Consider the following 21,892-nt stretch of genomic DNA (forward strand, 5'->3'; position numbering starts at 1 on the left):
ACATAAACTGAACAAGTTCCACAGACATGTGACTAACATACATGGAATAATGTGTCCCTGAACAAAGGGAGGGGTCAAAATCAAAAGTAAGTCAGTATCTGGTGTGGCCACCAGCTGCATTAAGGACTGCACCAGATTTGCCAGTTCTTGCTGTGTGACATTACCTCACTATTCCACCAAGGCATCTGCAAGTTCCCGGACATTTCTGGGGGGGAATGGCCCTAGCCCTCACCCTCTAATCCAACAGGTCACAGACGTGCTCAGTGGGATTGAGATATGGGCTCTTCGCTGGCCATGGCAGAACACTGACATTCCTGTCTTTCAGAAAATCATGCACAGAACGAGCAGTATGGCTGGTGACATGTCATGCTGTAGGGTCATGTCAGGATGAGCCTGCAGGAAGGGTACCACATGAGGGAGGAGGATGCTCAGTCCGATGATGCTGTGACGCACCGCCCCCAGACCATGACGGACTCTCCACCTCCAAATCGATCCCGCTCCAGAGTACAGGCCTCGGTGTAAGGCCTATTCCTTCAACGATAAATGCGACTCCGACAATCACCCCTGGTGAGACAAAACCACACTTTTGCCAGTCCTGTCTGGTCCAGCGACGGTGAGTTTGTGCCCATAGGCGACGTCGTTGCCGGTGATGTCTGGTGAGGACCTGCCTTACAACAGGCCTACAAGCCCTCAGTCCAGCCCCTCTCAGCCTATTGCGGACAGTCTGAGCACTGATGAAGGGATTGTGCATTCCTGGTGTAACTGGGGCAGTTGTTGTTGCCATCCTGTACCTGTTCCGCAGGTGTGATGTACCGATCCTGTACAGGTGTTTTTACACGTGGTCTACTACTGCGAGGACGATCAGCTGTCCATCCTGTCTCCCTGTAGTGTTGTCTTAGGCATCTCACAGTACGGACATTGCAATTTATTGCCCTGGCTACATCTGTAGTCCTCATGCCTCCTTGCAGCATGGCTAAGGCACTTTCACGCAGATGAGCAGGGACCCTGGGCATCTTTCTTTTGGTGTTTTTCAGTCAGTTGAAAGGACTTTTTAGTGTCTTAACTTTTCATAACTGTGACCTTAATTGCCTACAGTCTGTAAGCTGTTGGTGTCTTAACGACCGTTCCACAGGTGCAATGAAGATCTGTGAAGTTATTTGGATTTTCACAAATTCTTTGAAAGACAGGGTCCTGAAAAATAGTTTCTTTTTTGCCTTGTTTGCGTAGGATTGTGCCTTTTAGCTGCTGGACAATGAAAGAAAATTGAATTGAAAATGAGAGAAAAGGGTTACTTGTTTCAATGGTATATGGAAGTCTTTTAGAAAAAAATGCTTGCAAGTTTGGTTGGGTTTTGGCTAGGCTACTTTGAAGCAAGGTAAGACTTGCCTCCAAAATAATATAGTTAAACGTTCAGGTTATTAACAATTAAGTACGGTATATGTTTTCATAATGCATACTGCCTCCAGCTCATTGCAAAGTGGTGTGTGATGTACTGAAGCCTGCCAAGTTGTCTAGTCACTTGAATGGCAAGCGCGCTTCAATTACCAATTGGGAATTATTTTTTTTAATCGTGGCAATGATTGGGGTCATTTAAAGCACGTTTCATGCCAGCAGCAACAAACAGCTGTTAGAGTTTTATCAGCAGCTCTCTGGCTACATCCACTAATATTTTAATCAATCAATAGGATAAAATGCATTATTTCACAATGTGAGCTTTCTTCTCCAGACCAATTTGCAGGTGCCAATTTTATCAGCTTTTCATTTATTTTAATTGTCCAGAATTCTGCTATTACCGGCTAACGGAAACCCTGACTGTCCCCTCACAGAAAATAGACGTTTGTTTAATTGAATACAGACTGGGGCTGTACCTTTCTCATTGCTGAGGCAGACTGATGAAATCCTCATAGATGCTACAGACTTTGCTTCTCTCTGCTCTTACCCAGACTCAAAGCAGAGCAATGGCATAGGCCAAGCCCCTGTCTGGCTGCAGGTGTGTGTGGCATGCTATTTGATGTTAAACCTGAGCAGACATGCACCCCCCTGGCTACCCTCTTTTCTGTGTCAGTCTTTTTTTTGTCCTTTGCTTTTGGGAGGGGGGAGATGAAAGTTGAAAGCATGTTGTCTTGCAGGGGGGGGGTTGGCCATGAATGGGGCTGTTATTAGGTTTGAGAGTTGGAATGGGCAATAGAATGTGGAAAGAGTGGCCTATCCTTGTCTTCTGTTACTGAAATAAGAATTTATGGCTTTCATCTTCATCACAGCACCAGTACCTCATCTTGTAGGCCTACTGAACAGTACTACTGTGGCTCCTGCTGATTCCAACACAGCCTTGTTGTCTTTGTCCAAAGACTGCAGTAAAAATAATATATTTATGCATTGTATTTTGGTAGATTTTTCTCCCTCAATAACCACGTTTCCATATGCAGTGTATATATTTATAAAAAAATAAATAATAATCACGACAGCTGTGATAACAGGATGTGTTCGTTCGACATGGTGTTACACTTTTGTCGGTAAAATAAAAAAAGCAGTAATGAGATATTGTGTGTGTGTGGTCTTCCCACTACGACTCAGGAAACCATGCTGTTTATTAGGCTTCAGATGAAATAGGTTATGATGAACTTCACAGGGTGGAGAAAGTGCATGGTAATGAGCTAGGTATGCCTTATCAATAAATATTGAGTGTCTACAAATATTCTCACTCTTATCCATAATAAGACTGGCCTACCCAGGCAGGCTGGCCTACCCAGGCAGGCTGGCCTACCCAGGCACATTTTCTGTTTATAATAACAGTAAGGCACCTCTGGGCTTTGTGGTATATGATCAATATTCCACGGCTAAGGGCTGTATTCAGGTACTCCGCGTTGTGTGTGTGTGTGTGTGTGTGGCCCTTATACACCCCCCCGTTCCTTATTGCTTAATTAAATGTTTACACTGTCACGGTTTGCTTCAGTGATGAGGTAGCCTATGTCCTTGGTGTTACATTTAAACAAGTCTCCTGTTAATGTCAGTGACTTTAATATAGTCATTAATATGCATCCTATACTACATGGCGACAATAAAACGTCTTTATTTAAAACTTTTTTTTTGCTGATGCACAAGGAGATGTATGAGTATTCAAACCTCTTCTCCCTCTCATCTCACAACCTTCATTTATTCACTCTGCCATCAGCTGTTGTCCTTCTACATTTGGATCTATGGATCCGCCAACTGTGCTTTTCTTGCAGGCGAGGAATGTCCTGTATTGGGAGCAGATGTAAATAAGATGAGAGTTGGGGAAAATGTCGTAACGGTGTTCCACGGGAAAATGGCAAAATGCTAATGAGTGACAAGGCTAGATTTATCATCCCCTGACTCTTGCTGAAGGGCGTTAGGCCAGAATGAAAGTAGTGCTTCTTCAAAGAGATTATTTCTGGGCTGTGGGCTTCTAATCTTGGATTGTGTGCGAAGGAAGCACTATTTAAGGTTTCATTTAACATAGTAGTGTGTTTCAAAAGATATACTGCTAGCTGGGTGACAGGTAGCCTGGCGGTTAGAGCGTTGGGCCAGTAACCGAAAGGTTTCTGGGTCGAATAGCCGAGCCGAAAAGGTGACAACTGTCTGTGCCCTTGAGCAAAACACGTAACCCTAATTTTCTCCAGGGGTGGTGTAATACTGACCCATTTTAAAACCACACATTTCACTGGACCTATCCAATGTGTGTGACGACAAATTATTTAACTTTTTTTGGTGAGGAGAATGCAGACATTCAGTCGGACTAGTCAGTCAGATGTTGAAGAGATCCGGACTGTGGGGGGTACATTACATAGACCGTCCTGGGAATGGTACAGTATATAAACACTATTGTTGCACGGTATACCGAAACCTAAACTTTTTTTGATACAATTATACTTTAAGGCGTTCAGTACTATAGTTTTTATGTTCAGTGCTGTGAAATGTGTCTCACGTGATTGAAAGGATCACGTCTGTTTTACTGCAGCCTGTTTTTATAACGCAAAGAGGAAGTTTAGTGCCTGTTCCAGTTACTAATTTGTTGCTAGAGCTGTCTGGGCTGCATTGTCAGCTCCCCTCTCAGGCTTCAATTAAACACACTTGAATAATGCCACAATGCATGTTGAAACTGTTCGCAAAACAATGTCCTTACAGGCTAGAACACTTTTACAATGGAAGATGAAGCCGGTAGCTTCCATAGCTGTGGGATGTTTTGAGTAGGGGGTGCCGAGTATTAAGTCACCTTTTTTGTAGTAAAGTATTTGCAGACTAACAATTTTAAAATACAATTCCTAATGTGATGAGTATCCTAAGCAAAGGACAAGATGCTAAATACATTTGTCAAAGTTTTATATAATTACTCCTGTCTATACACAAATACATTTAATAATTAAATGTACTTAACCAGAGAGCATGACTCATCAAGAAACGAGGATCATTAGTTTCTTTTAAAACAATAACTGTGGATTGCTTCAACTCACCAGTGTGGAGGCCTGTGCCTAGTTGGGAAGCCCTTCAATCTGGGCAGCGTGTGTGGTAATAAGCGTAGCTGATTATTGAGATGTGGCTGTCAGTGAAAAGATAATGTCTTGATTTATTATTTGAAATGTTGAGACTAGAAGAAGGGGGTGGGTTTGTGGTGAAGATCATGTCTCTCTCCAGAATGTGCTAAGCGGTGTCCCACCAATTCTTACGCATTCATTGTTTTGTGTTAATTGTTTGCCCCTTTTGTTTATTTTGATCAATTCCCCCTTACCTACACGGAGTATAACAAACATTTAGGAACACCTTCCTAATATTGAGTGTCACCCCCCTCATCCACAGGGATGCTGGCCCATGTTGACTCCAATGCCTCCCCCGGTTGTTAAGTTGGCTGGATGTCCTTTGGGTGGTGGACCATTGTTGATACACACGGGAAACTGTTGAGCGTGAAACCCAGTAGCGTTGCAGTTCTTGACACAAACCGGTGCACCTACTAACATACCCATGCCTTGCCATACCATTCACACTCAGATTGTATATGTGTGCCATTCAATGTCACAATTGTCTCAAGTCTTAAAAATCATTCTTTGTCCTCTTAATGTTGACTGAGAGCACATGCATGTGCCTGGTTTCTCTGTCCTCTTAATGTTGACGGAGAGCACGTGCCTGGTTTCTCTGTCCTCTTAATGTTGACGGAGAGCACGCGCCTGGTTTCTCTGTCCTCTTAATGTTGACAGAGCACGTGCCTGGTTTCTCTGTCCTCTTAATGTTGACGGAGAGCACTCTCATGAACTGGCTTGCTGTGCGCAAATGTAGTAAAGTGCCAATTTGGGGGATGTCTGATTGTCTTGAACCGGTTCCAACCCCTGGTTAAGGAACCGAAAACCCCAAAATGTTTTTTCAAGGAACAGCACCGAGAACGTATTTTAAAAGCATGGGAACTGGTTAGTAACGTTGTTTTACGCTCCAGGCAACAAAAAAAATGAAATCCTACAATACACCCAACTAAGTGCCTATGCAAAGCCCTCACTGTCACTCAGAAACCGATTCCAGTGTCTGCCTGCCAACTGAAAATCTTTACTTGTCTGTAGGCTACCTGCCCCTCCCTCTGAAGCAGGCAGTCTACTGTAGCTGACTTTACAGGCTCATTCAGAAATTAGGGAAAGAGATTTTTAATTAGAGAACATTGATTTACTTTTTCAATGCTAGCTAAGGATACTATTCTCATATTTCACATTGGATTTATTAACAACAAAAAGTTAGTGTTTTTATTTAGATTCTGGTGCAGCTCTGTACCCACACGTTTGTTAGGTTGCTAGTGTCTGCTTGCTAGTGTCTGCTTGCTAGTGTCTGCTTGCTAGTGTCTGCTTGCTAGTGTCTGCTTGCTAGTGTCTGCTTGCTAGTGTCTGCTTGCTAGTGTCTGCTTGCTAGTGTCTGCTTGCTAGTGTCTGCTTGCTAGTGTCTGCTTGCTAGTGTCTGCTTGCTAGTGTCTGCTTGCCGGCTCCATAACAAGCTGCTCTATCCATTGGTGAAGTCATTTAATGTCAAGCTAAATGGAAAACTGATTTCACATGTTAAAGTAAACAAAGTAATGATTTAAAGTTAATTTTTGCTGGTCGGAACAGTTAAATAAAACAAATATAATTTTTCTGTTCAAAACAAAAGGATTGAACATTTGTTTTGGTTCCAGGGGAGCACTCAGCCCTCTTGGCACCACTATCTCTTTTCTTAGTGTGTCTGCTTCTTTCCGTATTGGTTGATTAGATGCAAGTTGCCATGAGAGCTCCATGAGAGCCAAAATGAGCTCCTCCTTGCACAATTAAACTCCACATAGGCCTACACTGAGCAGTGGGCAAAGACAAACTAGGATTGTTTGCTATTCCTAAACAAGAAGGGCAGCTGCTGCCAAGTCATAAGATCATGCCCTAGAAGGCGTCGGTAGAGGCATGGGCCACCAAATGACTTATGAATGCAGAATGTGGGTGAGGCTGTGTGGTGGCCATTGTTTGCTATTATACTTTATGGCATTTCAACAGCGCCAGGTCTTTCCTGGACCTTTACTGTTTATAGGGCTAATTGCAACGGTGGTCTTCATAACAAAGACAAAACAGATGTGTAGATTGTGTTTTGATACCTTATTCTGGAATCAGAAATATACTATTTACTTTGACCCTGCTTGGCTGAGAATGACTGTATTCCAGAGTTGCAGGCTTCTGTGTTTGACCCACCCTGCATAGTACACATTGTTTCCTCATAGAGATGAATTCCGTCTCGCTGACTGTAATGCGATTCACACTACTGTTCAAGGTTCAGTGAACCGAGAGGTTTCGTAATGGCAGAGGACGCAAAGTTAAATGCTTCAGCCCCCCCCCCCCCCCCCCTCCCCCATGCTTTGTCATTCATCACAATTTAACTATTTTAATCTGTTGCCAAAGCTTTTCTTTAAAGGAATTCCCCTAACATCGAGCAGTGTTGTGACTATGCTTCCACTTGACACTAAAGTGAAGGCACTGACAAAGATCTGTATAGAAACAGAGATGGTATGTCTGTCAGGAAGTGAATTGACCGTGAACTCCAAGTGATCGAAGACACTGCTTGGCTCCTTGCTTGCTGTGTCCAAGAAATGCAGCTTCTGAGAACCTGTGATAAGAACCTTCTCGTGAGACCAATGACTATCCTCACCATCTTTCTTCTCTGCTGTCCACACCAGCTAGACCTATCCCATCTTGTCATTTGTCACTCATCTCCATGCCTTCCTGGCATGCTGGTTAATTGAGAAATAGCCTTGAATAAGCTAATTATCTTGGTTCTTTAGCATGACAATCATGAAATGGTTTCCTCTTAATGCGCTGTGATTGACAATTTGACAGTTAAGCCTACAACATCAGATAAAGGCCATACAGGAGATCCAGGTGAGGTTGAAGTGAATAAACACTGCCATAGTTCTTTGGCTTTTATTCAGGCTTAAATAATCCTGCCTCTTGTTTAGCCGCATGCGTAGGATGTTAGCAGGTGGCTAGTTGTGGGGAAAGGCCTCATGTGTCCCACCCCCACATAAGCTTCTCTTTAAGTGCATCTTGACCTTATAGTGCATTTAATTTTCAGACACCGCTAAGCGTAACGTGCTCTTTGAAAACACAACTTCAATCGCTATTTGTCATAAGAAATCAAGGGTGCTGAATGATCTATGTTTTGTCAAATTCATCTAGTCGTATGTTTTGCAGAAGGTTGAAGCAGCCAGACCTTTGTACTGTTACATAGTAGTTACAGATGCCTTTTCAGGCAGAGTAACCAGGGCAAATCTAAATGTCTCTGCAGAAGGACAGACCGATTGTATTCGCTTAGCAGTCTGTCTGTTCCGTGTCCCAAAATAAACTTAATATTCAAAGAAGTCTGAAGCATTTCATAAGATTAGCTAAGCCTTTCTTCAAAGAGCTCTTCTTCATTCATGAGATGCATGGAAATGATTCTCTCTGCACGAAATTTAAAATCGAGTCCTTTCAGTGGTGTTGTAATTATACCTGTTGATTACAGGGTAATTCTCAATCATGGCTGCCCAGAAAGTAAGAATGGCAAGTGATTAATGAAATGTGACATATCTGACCACAAGTAATTGAGGCAGTTATCACCTGTTCCTGAGAACCAACAAAGCTGTGTAAAAGAAATACTCTCTCACACACACACACACACACGGCTTCTATAGGCATCTTTAACTACCTCTATCTGAACAAGCCTGGCAGTACAGCAGAGGATTTATTTGGTGTAATTGGATTTATTACAGCCTGCATGCTAAATTCAAGTGGCCATCAGAAGGCCACTTGAGAAGTTTGTGTTGACAGCAACACCCCCGTGCCCTCCCTCCCTAGCTCAGCAGTCACTCAGAGGTTGTTTGGTAATTGTTCCTCTACGCGGTTAGCATTGGGTACAATGACCAGCATCCGTATAGGAATACAGAGGGAATGTATCACCTTCCCTCTGATCATTAACTTTACAACCAGTGATGGAACACTCAATGCTATGTGTTTTTACTGGAATTTGACCTCAGATTTTTGTATAAACATACGCTACAACATTGGATGCCAGTATATTGTATTTTTAGATGAATCTGTTCTTACATTATCACCCAAGGGTATCATGCATTGTTAAAATATATATCACTCTCTTTATACACACATTTTACTGGAGTCCATCCATTGGTCCATTTGGGAGCCATATCAAAGACCACCGCCATCTTGTATAGACATTACAGAGCCAGGAAGTCCATGGGTGCATTTCTGTTGTCTAGAATGGCTTTCTCTGCATCTCCTTTCTTGATGGAATGACCTTTAATGTGACGCAAATCCCCAATGTCCCATCTTGCTTTCACCTATCCCAGGTTTTCAGTGCAGAGGAGTGAAGGACCCTTTACAAACACACACTGGGGCATCTTAATAATTCAGTGTCTTGTCCTTTACTGTTGCCGTCTTTATAGATTCTATCCTCTGAATAACAGACTATTTTTAGAATGTGTTTTTACATGGCCTTTTATGGTATTCCAGAGTATGTACTTTCATATCAGTTATTTAGACGGACATTGCTTCTGTTGATGCTTGGCGCTGTCCTCCTTACATCACTAGTAGCCAATCATTGTCCTCTGTTTCTCACTGTTCTGATGTTTCTGCTCTATGATTGGTTCCCTGACAGAAGTGCAGCAGAAGCTCTCTTCAGCCACCACAGTGGCCCACATTTACTTAGTTTAAATTCCCTAAAAGAGAGGACGCAGGTTTGAAGAGAAACGATCATGTCTTCAATATTAACAATGCTCCCTTTGCGCAGACACCCTCTCACCTACACAACGAGGATTTTCCTTTAATCTATACTGAACACAAATATAAACGCAACATGTGAAGTGAGCTTAAATAAATGATCCCAGAATTTTGTCATGTGCACAAAAGGCTTGGTTTCAATTTTTGGGGCGCAGAAATGTGTTTTTACATCCCTGTTAGTGAGCACTTCTCCTTTGCCAAGAAAATCCATCCACCTGACAGGTGTGGCATATCAATCTGCTTATTAAACAGCATGATCATTACACAGGTGCACTTTGTGCTGCGGATAAGATATGCACACATTTGAAGGAAGTGTGCAATTGCCATGCTGACTACAGGAATGTCCACCAGAGCTGCTGTTTTATATTTTTCAGTTAAGTTTCAATTGATTTCCTTTTTATATGAACTGTAAGTCAGTAAAAGGTTTTGAAATTGTTGCATTTGTAGAGTAGAATGTGTGTGGCTTTTTGTTTCCTCAGTCTAGTCTGAATGGGGAAAACTCCAGGCATATTTTTGGAGGACTATGCTCTGCATGTCAATGTTGGCACCCTCCATACTTGGTGGCATAATTAGGCTTACAATACATGACCAAAAGACTGTGGACACCTGCTCGTCAAACATCTCATTCCAAAATCATGGTCATTAATGACCTGCGTTTCTACTTTTCCAGAGTGTAATGGACTGTTCCAAAATCCACTCCAGCCGATATTTGGCACTTCTCATGGTGATCTGAAGCTTGTGTGCGGCTGCTAGGCCATGACCACTACACGCTTCAGCACTCGTCAGTCCTGTTCTGTGAGCTTGTGTGGCGACCACCTTCGCGGCTGAGCCGTTGTTGCTCCTAGATGTTTCCACTTTACAGTAACAGCACTTACAGTTGACCGGGGCAGGACAGAAATTTGACTAACTATCTTGGTGAAATTTGACAAACTAAGAAAGGTGGCATCCTATGGCTGTGCCACATTGAAAGTCACTGAGCTCTTCAGTAAGGCCATTCTACTACCAATGTTTGTTAATGGAAGTTGCATGGCTGTGTGCCTGTTTTTTAATGTTTATTTTAATACACCTGTCAGCAACGGGTGTGGTTGAAATAGCCAAATACACTAATTTGAAGGGGTGTCCACATACTTTTGTGTGTATATTGAGTATGTGTAGCCATGTGTTTTTGTATAGACCTATAATTGTCAGTTTGTATGTGCGCTTGCAAGTCTTGGCATGCTAGCAAATGGTTGGGAGGCTGTGCATTTTTGTGTACATTCTAAAGGAGCTGACGCCATTCCTCACACTCCACACTCACTCACGCTTGGGTTCAGTCTGATCCACCCAGGCTGGGGATTGTCTCCGTTCACCCTCTCACTTTAGGTGTCTGTTAGAAAAGGCTCCATCTGTGAGGAGCAGGGCCCTAGCTAACCCTTCTCAGTGGAAACCGATGGAGGCTACGGAATGCAGATGTTGGCCTATAGTAGGAAGCGGTAGTTAGCACTGACTGGCGTTAAGCCAAGGAACTGCTGTGGCATTCTGTTTGTCCCTGAGTAGGGCAACGCTGTAAAACGCTCCCGGGGAGCTGAGTGAGGAGAGTGTCTGGATGGAGTGGAAGGCTCAGATAAGCAGCCTTCCTGCAACTCATTATGGAAACCACAGGAGTGGAGACAGTCAGTTCAGTCTCTCTATCAACCCCTTAGAGCTACGTCATTTAAAAAATATAAAACATTATCGCTACCCAGCAAACTTGATTTCTGTCAAGTTTTGTTTCACTTCATGAGTCTGCATGCTCGGTGCTTCCATCAACACTTAGGCTTTTTTCCGACCTGCTTGTTTCTGCCTCCCTGTATTGTACTCACTCATCTCAAACTTCCTCTATTTTCTTTCTTCGCTTCCCTCACAGAATTTCTCTCTCAATTCCCTTTTTCTACTTTACCCCCTTTTCTCTTAAATTTAATTGAGCAGTTCAGCTGGAGTTGTCGTGTAGGAGAGAAAGGAGCCTGGTGGTGGAGGGGTGGGAGAAGGGAGCCTGATGGCTGTGGAGGGCTGGCAGTGGGAGAAGGGAGCCTGATGGCTGTGGGTGGTGGAGGGCTGGCAGTGGGAGAAGGGAGTCTAGTCTGGTGGCTGTGGGTAGTGGAGGGCTGGCAGCGGGAGGAGAGCAGAGAGCTGTCAGCGCTCCTCTGGATACCTGGCTCTCCTCCTTTCTCTCGCTACTATCTCCCCATTTAGCTCTGAACCAAGCATCATGTCAGGACACTATGTTCGGCAGCTAAGAGCCTGTCCTCATTTGTATGCAGTCATTGCTCAGCAGCTTTGCGATAGTATGATTGTATTGGTTTTACTATGATTAGAGGGTAGTGTAATCTAATATAGGTCACTTAAGTCAACCACTGCCTTTGGGGAGCAGTCTGCACCTTTGACCCTTAGTGAGAGGAATCGATGCAGAGGAGTGGTCATGTGTTTATGCTAGCTTGCAATATGGCGGTGTGGTACACAGTGATGTAGTGATAAACTCTGATCACCGGTCCCTGTGAAAAAAAGTCAAGCCTACCTTCCTTGCAATTTTTTTTTCAGGAAATGGTGGGTAAATTGTCACACCAAAAATTGAGGGAGGGGGCTAAACTGTTTACCCTCCAGTACACCACTGGTTGTGCAGCGCAATGTTTATTGGTAATGACTTGAAAATGTGTCTGTTTCTTGGCTTGATAGAGGGTTCGATCACTGTTCCTATGACAACACACACGTGTCAGTAGTGAAGTGCAGTCTGTTCCATTCAGCAGGTACCACTTGTAAAAGGACGTCATTCAATCCTCCGATCAATAACTACTTTCTGCTTATTAACGATGAAACAGCGCTCCATAGCAACAAGCTGCTCAATGGAGGAAGACATGGATTGTAGAAGATCAGGGGAACACAGGCCAAACAGTCTCCTCAACACTATAGCCACAACTCAGATCACCTTTTGAGACAAATGTGATGTTTTCTGACAACACCTGTGTGTGCTTTTAAACAAGCAATGAATGTCACCAAAATGTGAAGTGTTGGCTAATATCAGGGATTCTTTGGAATTAGTGTGTTCATTTAGGCTATCCCATGTAAGTCTAGATGGGATGAGATTTGTAGTGCTTTTTCTCTCAGTTGTTTGGTCTCCATCTCTGCAATTTTCTGGACCGTGCTGATTGCTGGGTTGCTATTTTTGCCACTGCGGGGCACAGATTAGTCAATGATAAATGTAAGCATGTTATGTCCCCAGCCACCATTACCCACGAAGAGAACAGCTTATACTCATCAAAGTGTGGAATTACGTCTAAAACCATCAGGCAGGTATAGACTTTTTGAAGTTGGCTGGCATGGGAAGCCATTGCTTCTCTATTTACTTTTGATTTGTTGTTACTTATGAGTAGGCATTGAGTGGGGGTTGAGGATAGAATTGTTTGATTTGTTGTTACTTATGAGTAGGCATTGAGTGGGGGTTGAGGATAGAATTGTTTGATTTGTTGTTACTTATGAGTAGGCATTGAGTGGGGGTTGAGGATAGAATTGCATCGAGTATTGGTTTCATTTTGTGAAATCGTTAATTGGCTGACTCGTCTTCTATGTAGGTCATGCATAACGGTTGTTTTCACATACAGTGCCGTTAAAGTATTTGCCCCCTTTCAAATGTTTATGTAAGTTATGCAACACCCAATGCCCCTGTGTGGAAAAAGTAATTGCCCCCTTACATTCTAACTGGTCGTGCCACATTTAGCTGCGAACACTCCAACCAAAAGCTTCCTGTAGGTGTTGATCAGTCTCTCACGTCGCTGTGGAGGAATTTTGTCCCACTCTTCCATGCAGAACTACTATAACTCCGCAACATTTGTGGGTTTTCAAGCATGAACTGCTCATTTCAAGTCCTGCCACATCTCAATTAGGATTAGGTCTGGACTTTGAGTAGGCCATTCTAAAACTAACATTTTGTTTCATTTTAGCCATTTTTACGTAGACTTGATCACACTACCACCACCACGTTTGACTGTTGGTATGAGGTTCGTACTGTGGAATGCAGTGTTTTTAGCCAGGTATAATGGGACACGTTATACTTCTGACTCATCTGTCCATAGAACATTCTTCCAAGAGTCTTGATGATCATCATGTGCTTTTTGGAAAACCAGTCAACTTTTTATTATTATAGCAACAGTCAGCACACATGCAACTTCTCTTTTTTTGTTTTTTTGGAACTGTTATGAGCTGTAACTGTCAAATAAATGGCAGCAATAAAACCATAGGCAGGGCAACATTATCTACATGATAAAAGCTTTTGCCTAACTTGTGGAAAATACCTGACAAAATGTAAGCCAGTTTGACACATTATGACAAGTTATCATACTTTTGTATATACTAAATAGTGTATGTGGACACCACTTCAAGTTAGTGGATTTTGCTATTTTAGCCACGCCTGTTGTTGACAGGTGTAAAAAATCAAGCACACAGCCATGCAAACTCCATATACAACGTGGCACCGTCATAGGATGCCACCTTTCCAACAGTTCACCAAAGTTTGATAAAAAATCACAAGTCAAATCGCAATTGAAAAATGTGTTTAAAAATAAAGCCTACATATTTTTGGGCCATATTGCCCAGCCCTACCTCCACCCTATCCTTACATCCCTCCCCTCCACCCTATCCATGCATCCCTTATTTTGCCTTATAAGCTTACTTTCACTATCTCAAATTAATTAATTATTGTCTCGTTAGCCCCTGGGAGCATTCATTCCCTAAACAATAATACTGATGACAATAGAAGTGGGAAGAACACGAGGCCAGAGCCACCATCTTTTTCCTCTTCCTACTGTTTGGGCGTGAAGAGAAACAAAAGGACCTCGTGTTCTGTAAATACCTCCTGATATGATACACAGGCTTTCTGCCTGAGTGATTAGCGCCAATAGCCGCCAACTGTCGCTACATCTGCAAGCCAGACAGAAGCTGACTCTAGGTTTGGCCGGTATCCACATTTTCATACCGTTTCTGTACCATACCGGGGTATACGGTATTATCGGAAGTGCACACAAGGGGTACTATTTAAAACATAATGTGTGTGTGTGTGTGTGTGTGTGTGTGTGTGTGTGTGTGTGTGTGTGTGTGTGTGTGTGTGTGTGTGTGTGTGTGTGTGTGTGTGTGAAACATTAGGAACACCTTCCCTTTTGCCTTCCGAAGCGATGGATTCTATAAGGTGTCAAACACGCCACAAGGATGCTGGCCCATGTTGACTCCAATTCTTCCCACAATTGTGTCAAGTTGGCTGGATATCCTTGGGGTGGTGGTCCATTCTTGAAATACACGGGAAACTTGTGAAACCCAGCAGTGTTGCTGTTCTACCAGATCCCGTTCAAAGGCACTTAAATCTTTGTCTTGCCCGTTCACCCTCTGATTGGCATTCATACACAATCCATGTCTCATGGCTTAAACTTTCTTTAACCGGTCTCCACCCCTTCATCTGCCAGATGGGTCCCTGATGAGGGCCCTGATTTAAGGAACACACTCTGTCTGTGATGTTTGAGAGGGCGTGTATTAACGGCCCGAGAGACTAAAGTGGTAGTGAGTGATTTGTTTTAGTGAACTGCGTTGTGTTCTCTCAGATCAAGGACCTCACTTTCTTTGCCGAGAGGTCAGCTGTTGTCATCACTGCCTGAGCATGCATAGAAGTACCTGGCCTGCTGCGGAAGAAATCCGGCTCTAAATAGGTTCTGTGTGCGTGGAATAGTTGTTGGATAAATAAGATGCATGACGACTAACAAAAATGCACACTAAATTATGCAAATTACCCAATAGACCGGTTCTGTTGTATTTATAGTCTTTTTATTTTTGGGGGGCTGATGGAAACCCTGAGAGACACACACACACACACACACCTTGTCTTCACAGCTTCAGACAGATTTTACCGTACTCCTCAATCCTAAAGGAACGAGGACTTATCTATGCAGAGTTACTTTAATAACTCTACCTACATGTACATATTACCTCGACACTGGTGCCCCCGCACATTGACCTGGTACCCCCTGTATATAGCCTCACTATTGTTATTTACTGCGGTCTTCAATTATTTGTTATTCTTAACTCTTTCATTTTTTCCACAATTTTGTTAGGTTAAAAAATATAATAAATCTATTATCTTAACCAACAATACAGTTAAAGACTTGTAAGTAAGCATTTCACTGTAAGGTGAACACCTGTTGTATTCAGTGCATGTGACAAATAAAATTTGATTTGACTTCCAATGTTATTCTTACCCAACTCCTCCAGCCACAGTCAATCTGGGTAGTGCCAAGGAAAAAGCTTCTTTGCCCTAGCGCTCAGACACACCGGCCGGCCACGGAGTCTAGGGGGGGACTGGCTGGCCCGGCCGGCCACGGAGTCTAGGGGGGACTGGCTGGCCCGGCCGGCCACAGAGTCTAGGGACTGGGCTACAGTAGTACTAGTAAAAGAGAACTAGGAGATGCTCTATCACTTCCAGTCGATTTTTCTCTCCGTCTTGCTTCAGAATCCTCCCTGAGCTCTGTGCACACTGAAGCGCAGTACTTAGAGGGGGGAACAAACAATCAAATGTAGTGGCTCAGGTTCCTGGGAGCAGGTGGTGATGGGGAAAGTGCGGCTCTTAGCTGAAGTCAATCTGAAAAGCGTTCCAAATGTAATTTGGGCCTTGCCTTCCAAATGGAGGCACGTGTTAATCTGCTCCCGTAATGAATGAGATTCACTATGGGACCACTGGAGGATGAGAGGAACCAATGGATGAGGCAAAGATAAACGCATGCATTCACAAACACGTGCACATACAGTCCCCACCCACCACATTAGCTTAAATAGCTTAGTCAGAGTCCTAGTGGATTTTTCTCTGAGTGATTGTACTCCACTATAGCAGCCCCTTGGTATACTCTACTGTATGTGGGAGGGAGGGAGAATGGTACAAATGAAATACCATTAGGAATAGAAAGGGTGTGGTACTCTCAATACAACTAGTATTTGTCATTGTAGATTGGATGTGTGACTAGGGCTGTTATGGTTACCATATTACCACCACACTGGCGGTCATGATGGCAGTCAAATTCCACGTGCACATTTAGTCACGGTAATTAGGCTTCTCCAAGTTCTGATGCTGCTGCTGGTCATAAGTAGCCTACCGTACATGCTAACTGCCTGGTACTCAGCCCTCTGTCACTCTAATCATTCTGACATCAATGCAAATGTATTCACAAATCTAATCAAACAACATTTCTATAGGGTATGCAATTGTGTGAGAAAACAGTGATGGCCTCTATTAAAAAGCGGATCCCATCGGGTTTCTATAGGCTAGGCCTACTTTATTTATTTATTTATTTATTTATTTATTTATTTATTTTATTTATTTATCTATCAACTTTGCTAATATTAAGCACATTGCTTATCCGTTTACAACAGGAGTATAGCCTACCTGGCTGGCATGAAAAATCCTCCTCTTTAAGTACGTTGATGACATGTATTTTTCCCGCTGCCCCTGTATCGAGACAGGTGTATGATAATTGTCCATTGTAAATAAATATAAATTCACACATTATTTAGTAAATGTGAAGACAGGATTAAATCAAGAATAGTCCGATGGGTGACAAGATTAGCATATCACTTGAGTGATGCCCAGCTAAGGCGAGAAATGCGTGATTTTTCAAATCATAGTCGACACCTCATGTAGCCTAGCCCATAGGCCTGTATGTTTTGATATGGTATGTATCACAACTAAAGTGGCCAAATAACGTCTTAAACTTAAGCACATTAATCTGCTTTACAACGGGTGTAGAGCCTAACTGGCATACATAAACAGCACGTGAGTTTAAAGTTTGGGAAATAATTTTTAATTTTCACCTTTTTATAATAAAAGCATTACATGTATAATGGCTAAACGTTCTGATCTGTTGCGTCAGCAGCATTGAGTAAAAAAGGTTATTTGCTGCTAGTGGTGGTATTAATTTGGGATCTAGCTCATCCCACAACTGTCCCAGACTGTGTGGTATATTTATTTCTCACACACAATAGAATAGGTAAACTTTTGTATTATGGTGGATAGTAGATTGACATATGCTAGTGCTTTTGCTGTTTGTTAGGAAGCGTGGAAGCCAGGAGATGCTTAATGTGTTTACGGTAACTAAGGTCAATTACCTTGAGACCGGCAGTTATTTGCTTGACAATCACCGGCTGCCAAAATGTCATGACCGCCACAGCCCTGGGTGTGACCACAGTTACTGTGCACACTGTCTCCAGGGTGCCATGATGCACGGAAAGGCAAAGGCGATAGACTGGGTGGTACCGATAGTTGAGGTCCTACTGTTGACTTTAGCAACATGCCGGCTTCTGAAATAATTGTGCCTACTACAATTGATAAGATGGGCTATACTCTCTGTGTGTGTGACAAAGCGTCACCAGTCTTAAGTTGAGTTGATCATTGATGTTGGTAGCTTTTATGTAAGGCTTTGTTAACATAGAATAAACAGGAGGAAACCAAACTGTTTCCACAAAGAACAAAAAAGGTGTCCTCTATGCCTGCTTTATCCAGTTATCATCTTGATGCACCCATCCCGTTAGCGGGATCATTTTCGTCAACCACCGCTGAATTGCAGAGCACCAAATTCAAATTAAATGACTGAAAATATTTAATTTTCATGAAATCACAAGTGCAATATAGCAAAACACAGCTTAGCTTGTTGTTAATCCACCTGGCGTGTCAGATTTCAATAAAGCTTTTCAGTGAAAGCATACCAAGCGTTTATGTAAGGACATCTCCTCAGTAGACAAAATATTACAAACAGCTAGCAGCCAAGTAGATTTGTCACGAGAGTCAGAAAAGCAATACATTTAAATCGCTTACCTTTGATCTTCAGATTTTTTGCACTCACGAGACTCCCAGTTACACAATAAATGTTCCTTTTGTTCCATAAATATTATTTTTATATCAAAAATACCTCCATTTGGTTGGTGTGTTTTGTTCAGAAATCCACAGGCTCGAGCGGTCACGACATCGCAGACACAAATTCCAAATAGTATCCGCAATGTTCGTAGAAACATTTCAAACGTTTTTTTATAATCAATCCTCAGGTTGTTTTTACAATATATAATCGATAATATATCAACCGGGAATGTAGCTTCTTCAATAGGAGAGAGAGAGAAAATGGCTGCTCCAAGCTGTTGCGCATACAAAATGCTGCTGGCACCCAGCCATACAATGATGCAATGTGATCTTTCTCGCTCATTTTTCTAAATAAAAGCCTAAAACTATGTCTAAAGACTGTTCACACCATGGGGAAGCCATAGGAAAATAAATCTGGTTGATATCCCTTTTTAAATGGAGCGAAGGCAGGCTATGGAACATGGAGCTGTCAAAATAGAGGCCACTTACTGGTTTGATTTTCCTCAGGTTTTCGCCTGCAATATCAGTTCTGTTATACTCACAGACAATATTTTGACAGTTTTGGAAACCTTTTATAGTGTTTTCTATCCTAATCTGACAATTATATGCATATTCTGGGCCTGAGAAATAGGCAGTTTAATTTGGGCGCGTTTTCATCCAAACATCAAAATACTGCCCCCTACACTCGAGGTTATCATGAAAACAGCCTTATCAAAGAGCTTGGGTTCTATCAACAGTGTATTCTCCTGTGTATTAGTGCCAGCTGCCACAGTGCTGTAATAGTGTCTCTTTCCAGAAGCGACAGAGGCACTGCTCTCTTCCAGTTAAAAAATATGATTTTTATTTAGGATGGTAAATCAAATAAAAGTTCATTGGTCGCATACACAGTTTAGCAGATGTTATAGCGGGCACAGCGAAATGCTTATGTTACTAGCTCACAAACAAGGAATCAAGGATGAATCCGATTAACAGTTATTAAAATGGAATCTATACATATATACACTGGAAGAATTTACACATCTACTCTGTGCAGCTGTCTCCACTACTTTCATTTTGGGAGCACCGTGCAACAAAACAATTATCCAATAAACTCGATGGGTAACGATATTTTGCCACAACACACTTCTTTTCACTGCTCAAACACAGGCTGATAAGGGTTAACAAACCAAACACAATGCTAGAAATGTTTTAAATGTAGCTAATTAAATGAATCATGTGTGGGGAACACAATGGCACAATCCCTTTTCACGAAAACTTTCCCTCAGAACTGTGCCGCCTGTTTTTTTAGTTTTTTTTCCTGAGCTAAGTAATGGCATTCTATAGCAAGCTAGCTAGCAAGAACAACAATGAAATGCACTGGAATTCAAGCTTTAACAAAAAACGATCAACCAGAAGATGATGATGATGATGATGACAATGTCGGAGATGCTGCTACCGATCCACCACCACAAAAAAAACATCTACGGGTTTCAAGAGGGGTTGCTTTTGCCAATTCTAGTGCCTAAGGAGGAGCACATCCAGCATCCCAATGTCCAAAGCAGCAGGGAGACTCATTTGGGTCTTGCAACCTAAAACACGAGTCGTTGCTAAAACATAACTTAAGCCAGAAGCACATCAAATGCATCGGAGTTGGAGCAACATCAATATTTATACCACCAGGCAGCCAAATTTGACAGGCAACAGGTGGCAGGCAGCCCAAGCCGGTGAACAGGCAGAGCTAACGGAGCTAGAGATGAAATGTAACACCGCTTACTGCATTGTCAAAGAAAAGATGGCTTTTACCAAATTCGGAACCATGTTACTCACCCAGAAAAAGAATGGATTACAAATCAACCATATTATTGACACCATCCCGGACACTATCCGGGAAGAGGGTTAGTGGTATCTGGGCTTTTTGGGACGTTCCTACCCCTAAACCCTTACCCTAAAAGCAAGTTGATTTGTTAGAGAGATCAAATAAATTGATTAGTTGTTGTGAGAGGAGACTAAACATTTATTTCATTATCCAAGTATCAGTTCATAGTCCGTTGCCTTACATAGTTAATAATAATAATAATAATAATATGTTACCTGACTGCAGTAATGGATAACTGTTTGCAGTTCCACTTTTTTAAATACAAAGGTGGTTTTTAATCACCTACCGTATATACATGTTTGCTGTTGCACTTTTCAATACAATCAGTGTTCTGTTTTGTATGTTGCATTTCTTTGTACAAAACTAGTTACCTAATGTAAACGTGGCAAGTGTCTTCACTGACATTTACAACCTCTCCCTGACCCAGTCTGTAATACCTACATGTTTCAAGCAGACCACCATAGTCCCTGTGCCCAAGAACGCCAATGTAACCTGTCTGTAGCCATGAAAGGCTGGTGATGGCTCACATGAACACCATCAACCCAGACACCCTGGACCCGCTCCAACAGATCCACAGGTGACGCAATCTCTGTTGCACTCCACACTGCCCTTTCCCACCTGGACAAAAGGAATCCTTACGTGAGAATAATGTTCATTGACTACAGCTCATAGTGCCCTGCAAGCTCATCACTAAGCTAAGGAGACGGAGAATGAACACCTGCAACTGGATCCTGTACTTCCCGACGGGCTGCCCCAAGGTGGTGAGGGTAGGTAACACATCCGCCATGCTGACCTTTGAACACGGGACCCCCTCAGTGGTGCGTGCTTAGTCCCCTCCTGTACTCCCTGTTCACCCACAACTGCATGGCCTCTTCCAAATGTATTCAGCTGCTCCATTGAGAGCATTTTGACTGGCTGCGTCACCGCGCTTGGTATGGCAACTGTTTGGAATGCGACTGCAAGGCACTACAGAAGGTAGTGCGTATGGCACAGTACATCACTGCGGCCGAGCTCCCTGCCATCCAGGACCTCTATACCAGGCGGTGTCAGAGGAAAGCCCTAAAAATTGTCAGACTCCAGCCACCCAAGTCATAGACTGTGATCTCTGCTACCTCATGACAAGCGGTACCGGAGCACCAAGTCTGGGCCCAAAAGGCTTCTTAACAGCTTCCACACCAAAGCCACAAGACTGCTGAACAGTTGATCAAATGGCCCCCAGACTTTTCATTGACCCCCCCCCCCCTTTATTTGTTCTGACTCGCTCTTGCACTGGCTCACTCACTTGACTCTACTCACACATACTACACTGACATTCCTACATATGCGCACACACACAAAACACATGCATATTGATGCTTCACACCCTTCACATACGCTGCTGCTGCCCTGTATCTATGCTGATTGCCTAGTCACTTTTACCCCTACCTACATGTACATATTACCTCAACTACCTTGTACCTCTGCACATTGACTCGGTACTGGTACTCCTTGTACTGGGGCGGCAGGTAGCCTAGTGGTTAGAGCGTTGGGCCAGTAACGAAAGGTTGCTGGATCGAATCCCCGAGCTGACAAAGTAAAAATCAGTCGTTCTGCCCCTGAACAAGGCAGTTAAACCCACTGTTCCCCAGTAGGCCGTCATTGTAAATATGAATTTGTTCTTAACGGACTTGCCTAGTTAAAATAAATATATCCTCGTTAACACCTGATGACAATTAAGAATGATAGGACAGTCATTTGCAGTAATAAATAAATAAATAAATAAACAAACATACTTTTTGAGCACCAGAATGAACTATGTCAGGAATAAAGTACTTAAATATTCTGTGTGAAACGAAGTGTCTAGTGGTTGTACAAAACTAGTCTATA

The 21,892-nt window shown here is 42.8% G+C and overlaps 1 protein-coding gene across 4 annotated transcripts in view; it reads left to right on the plus strand.

Annotated features, from left to right (window-relative positions):
- LOC110498114 (membrane-bound glycerophospholipid O-acyltransferase 2) overlaps positions 1-21,892 on the plus strand; it is an 80,882-nt gene that overhangs the window by 22,508 nt on the left and 36,482 nt on the right. The gene's annotated exons all lie outside the window — the stretch shown is intronic.

This window comes from Oncorhynchus mykiss, chromosome 19, assembly GCF_057628025.1.
Source record: "Oncorhynchus mykiss isolate SJ-2025 chromosome 19, ASM5762802v1, whole genome shotgun sequence".
In the NCBI taxonomy this organism is placed as follows: domain Eukaryota; kingdom Metazoa; phylum Chordata; class Actinopteri; order Salmoniformes; family Salmonidae; genus Oncorhynchus; species Oncorhynchus mykiss.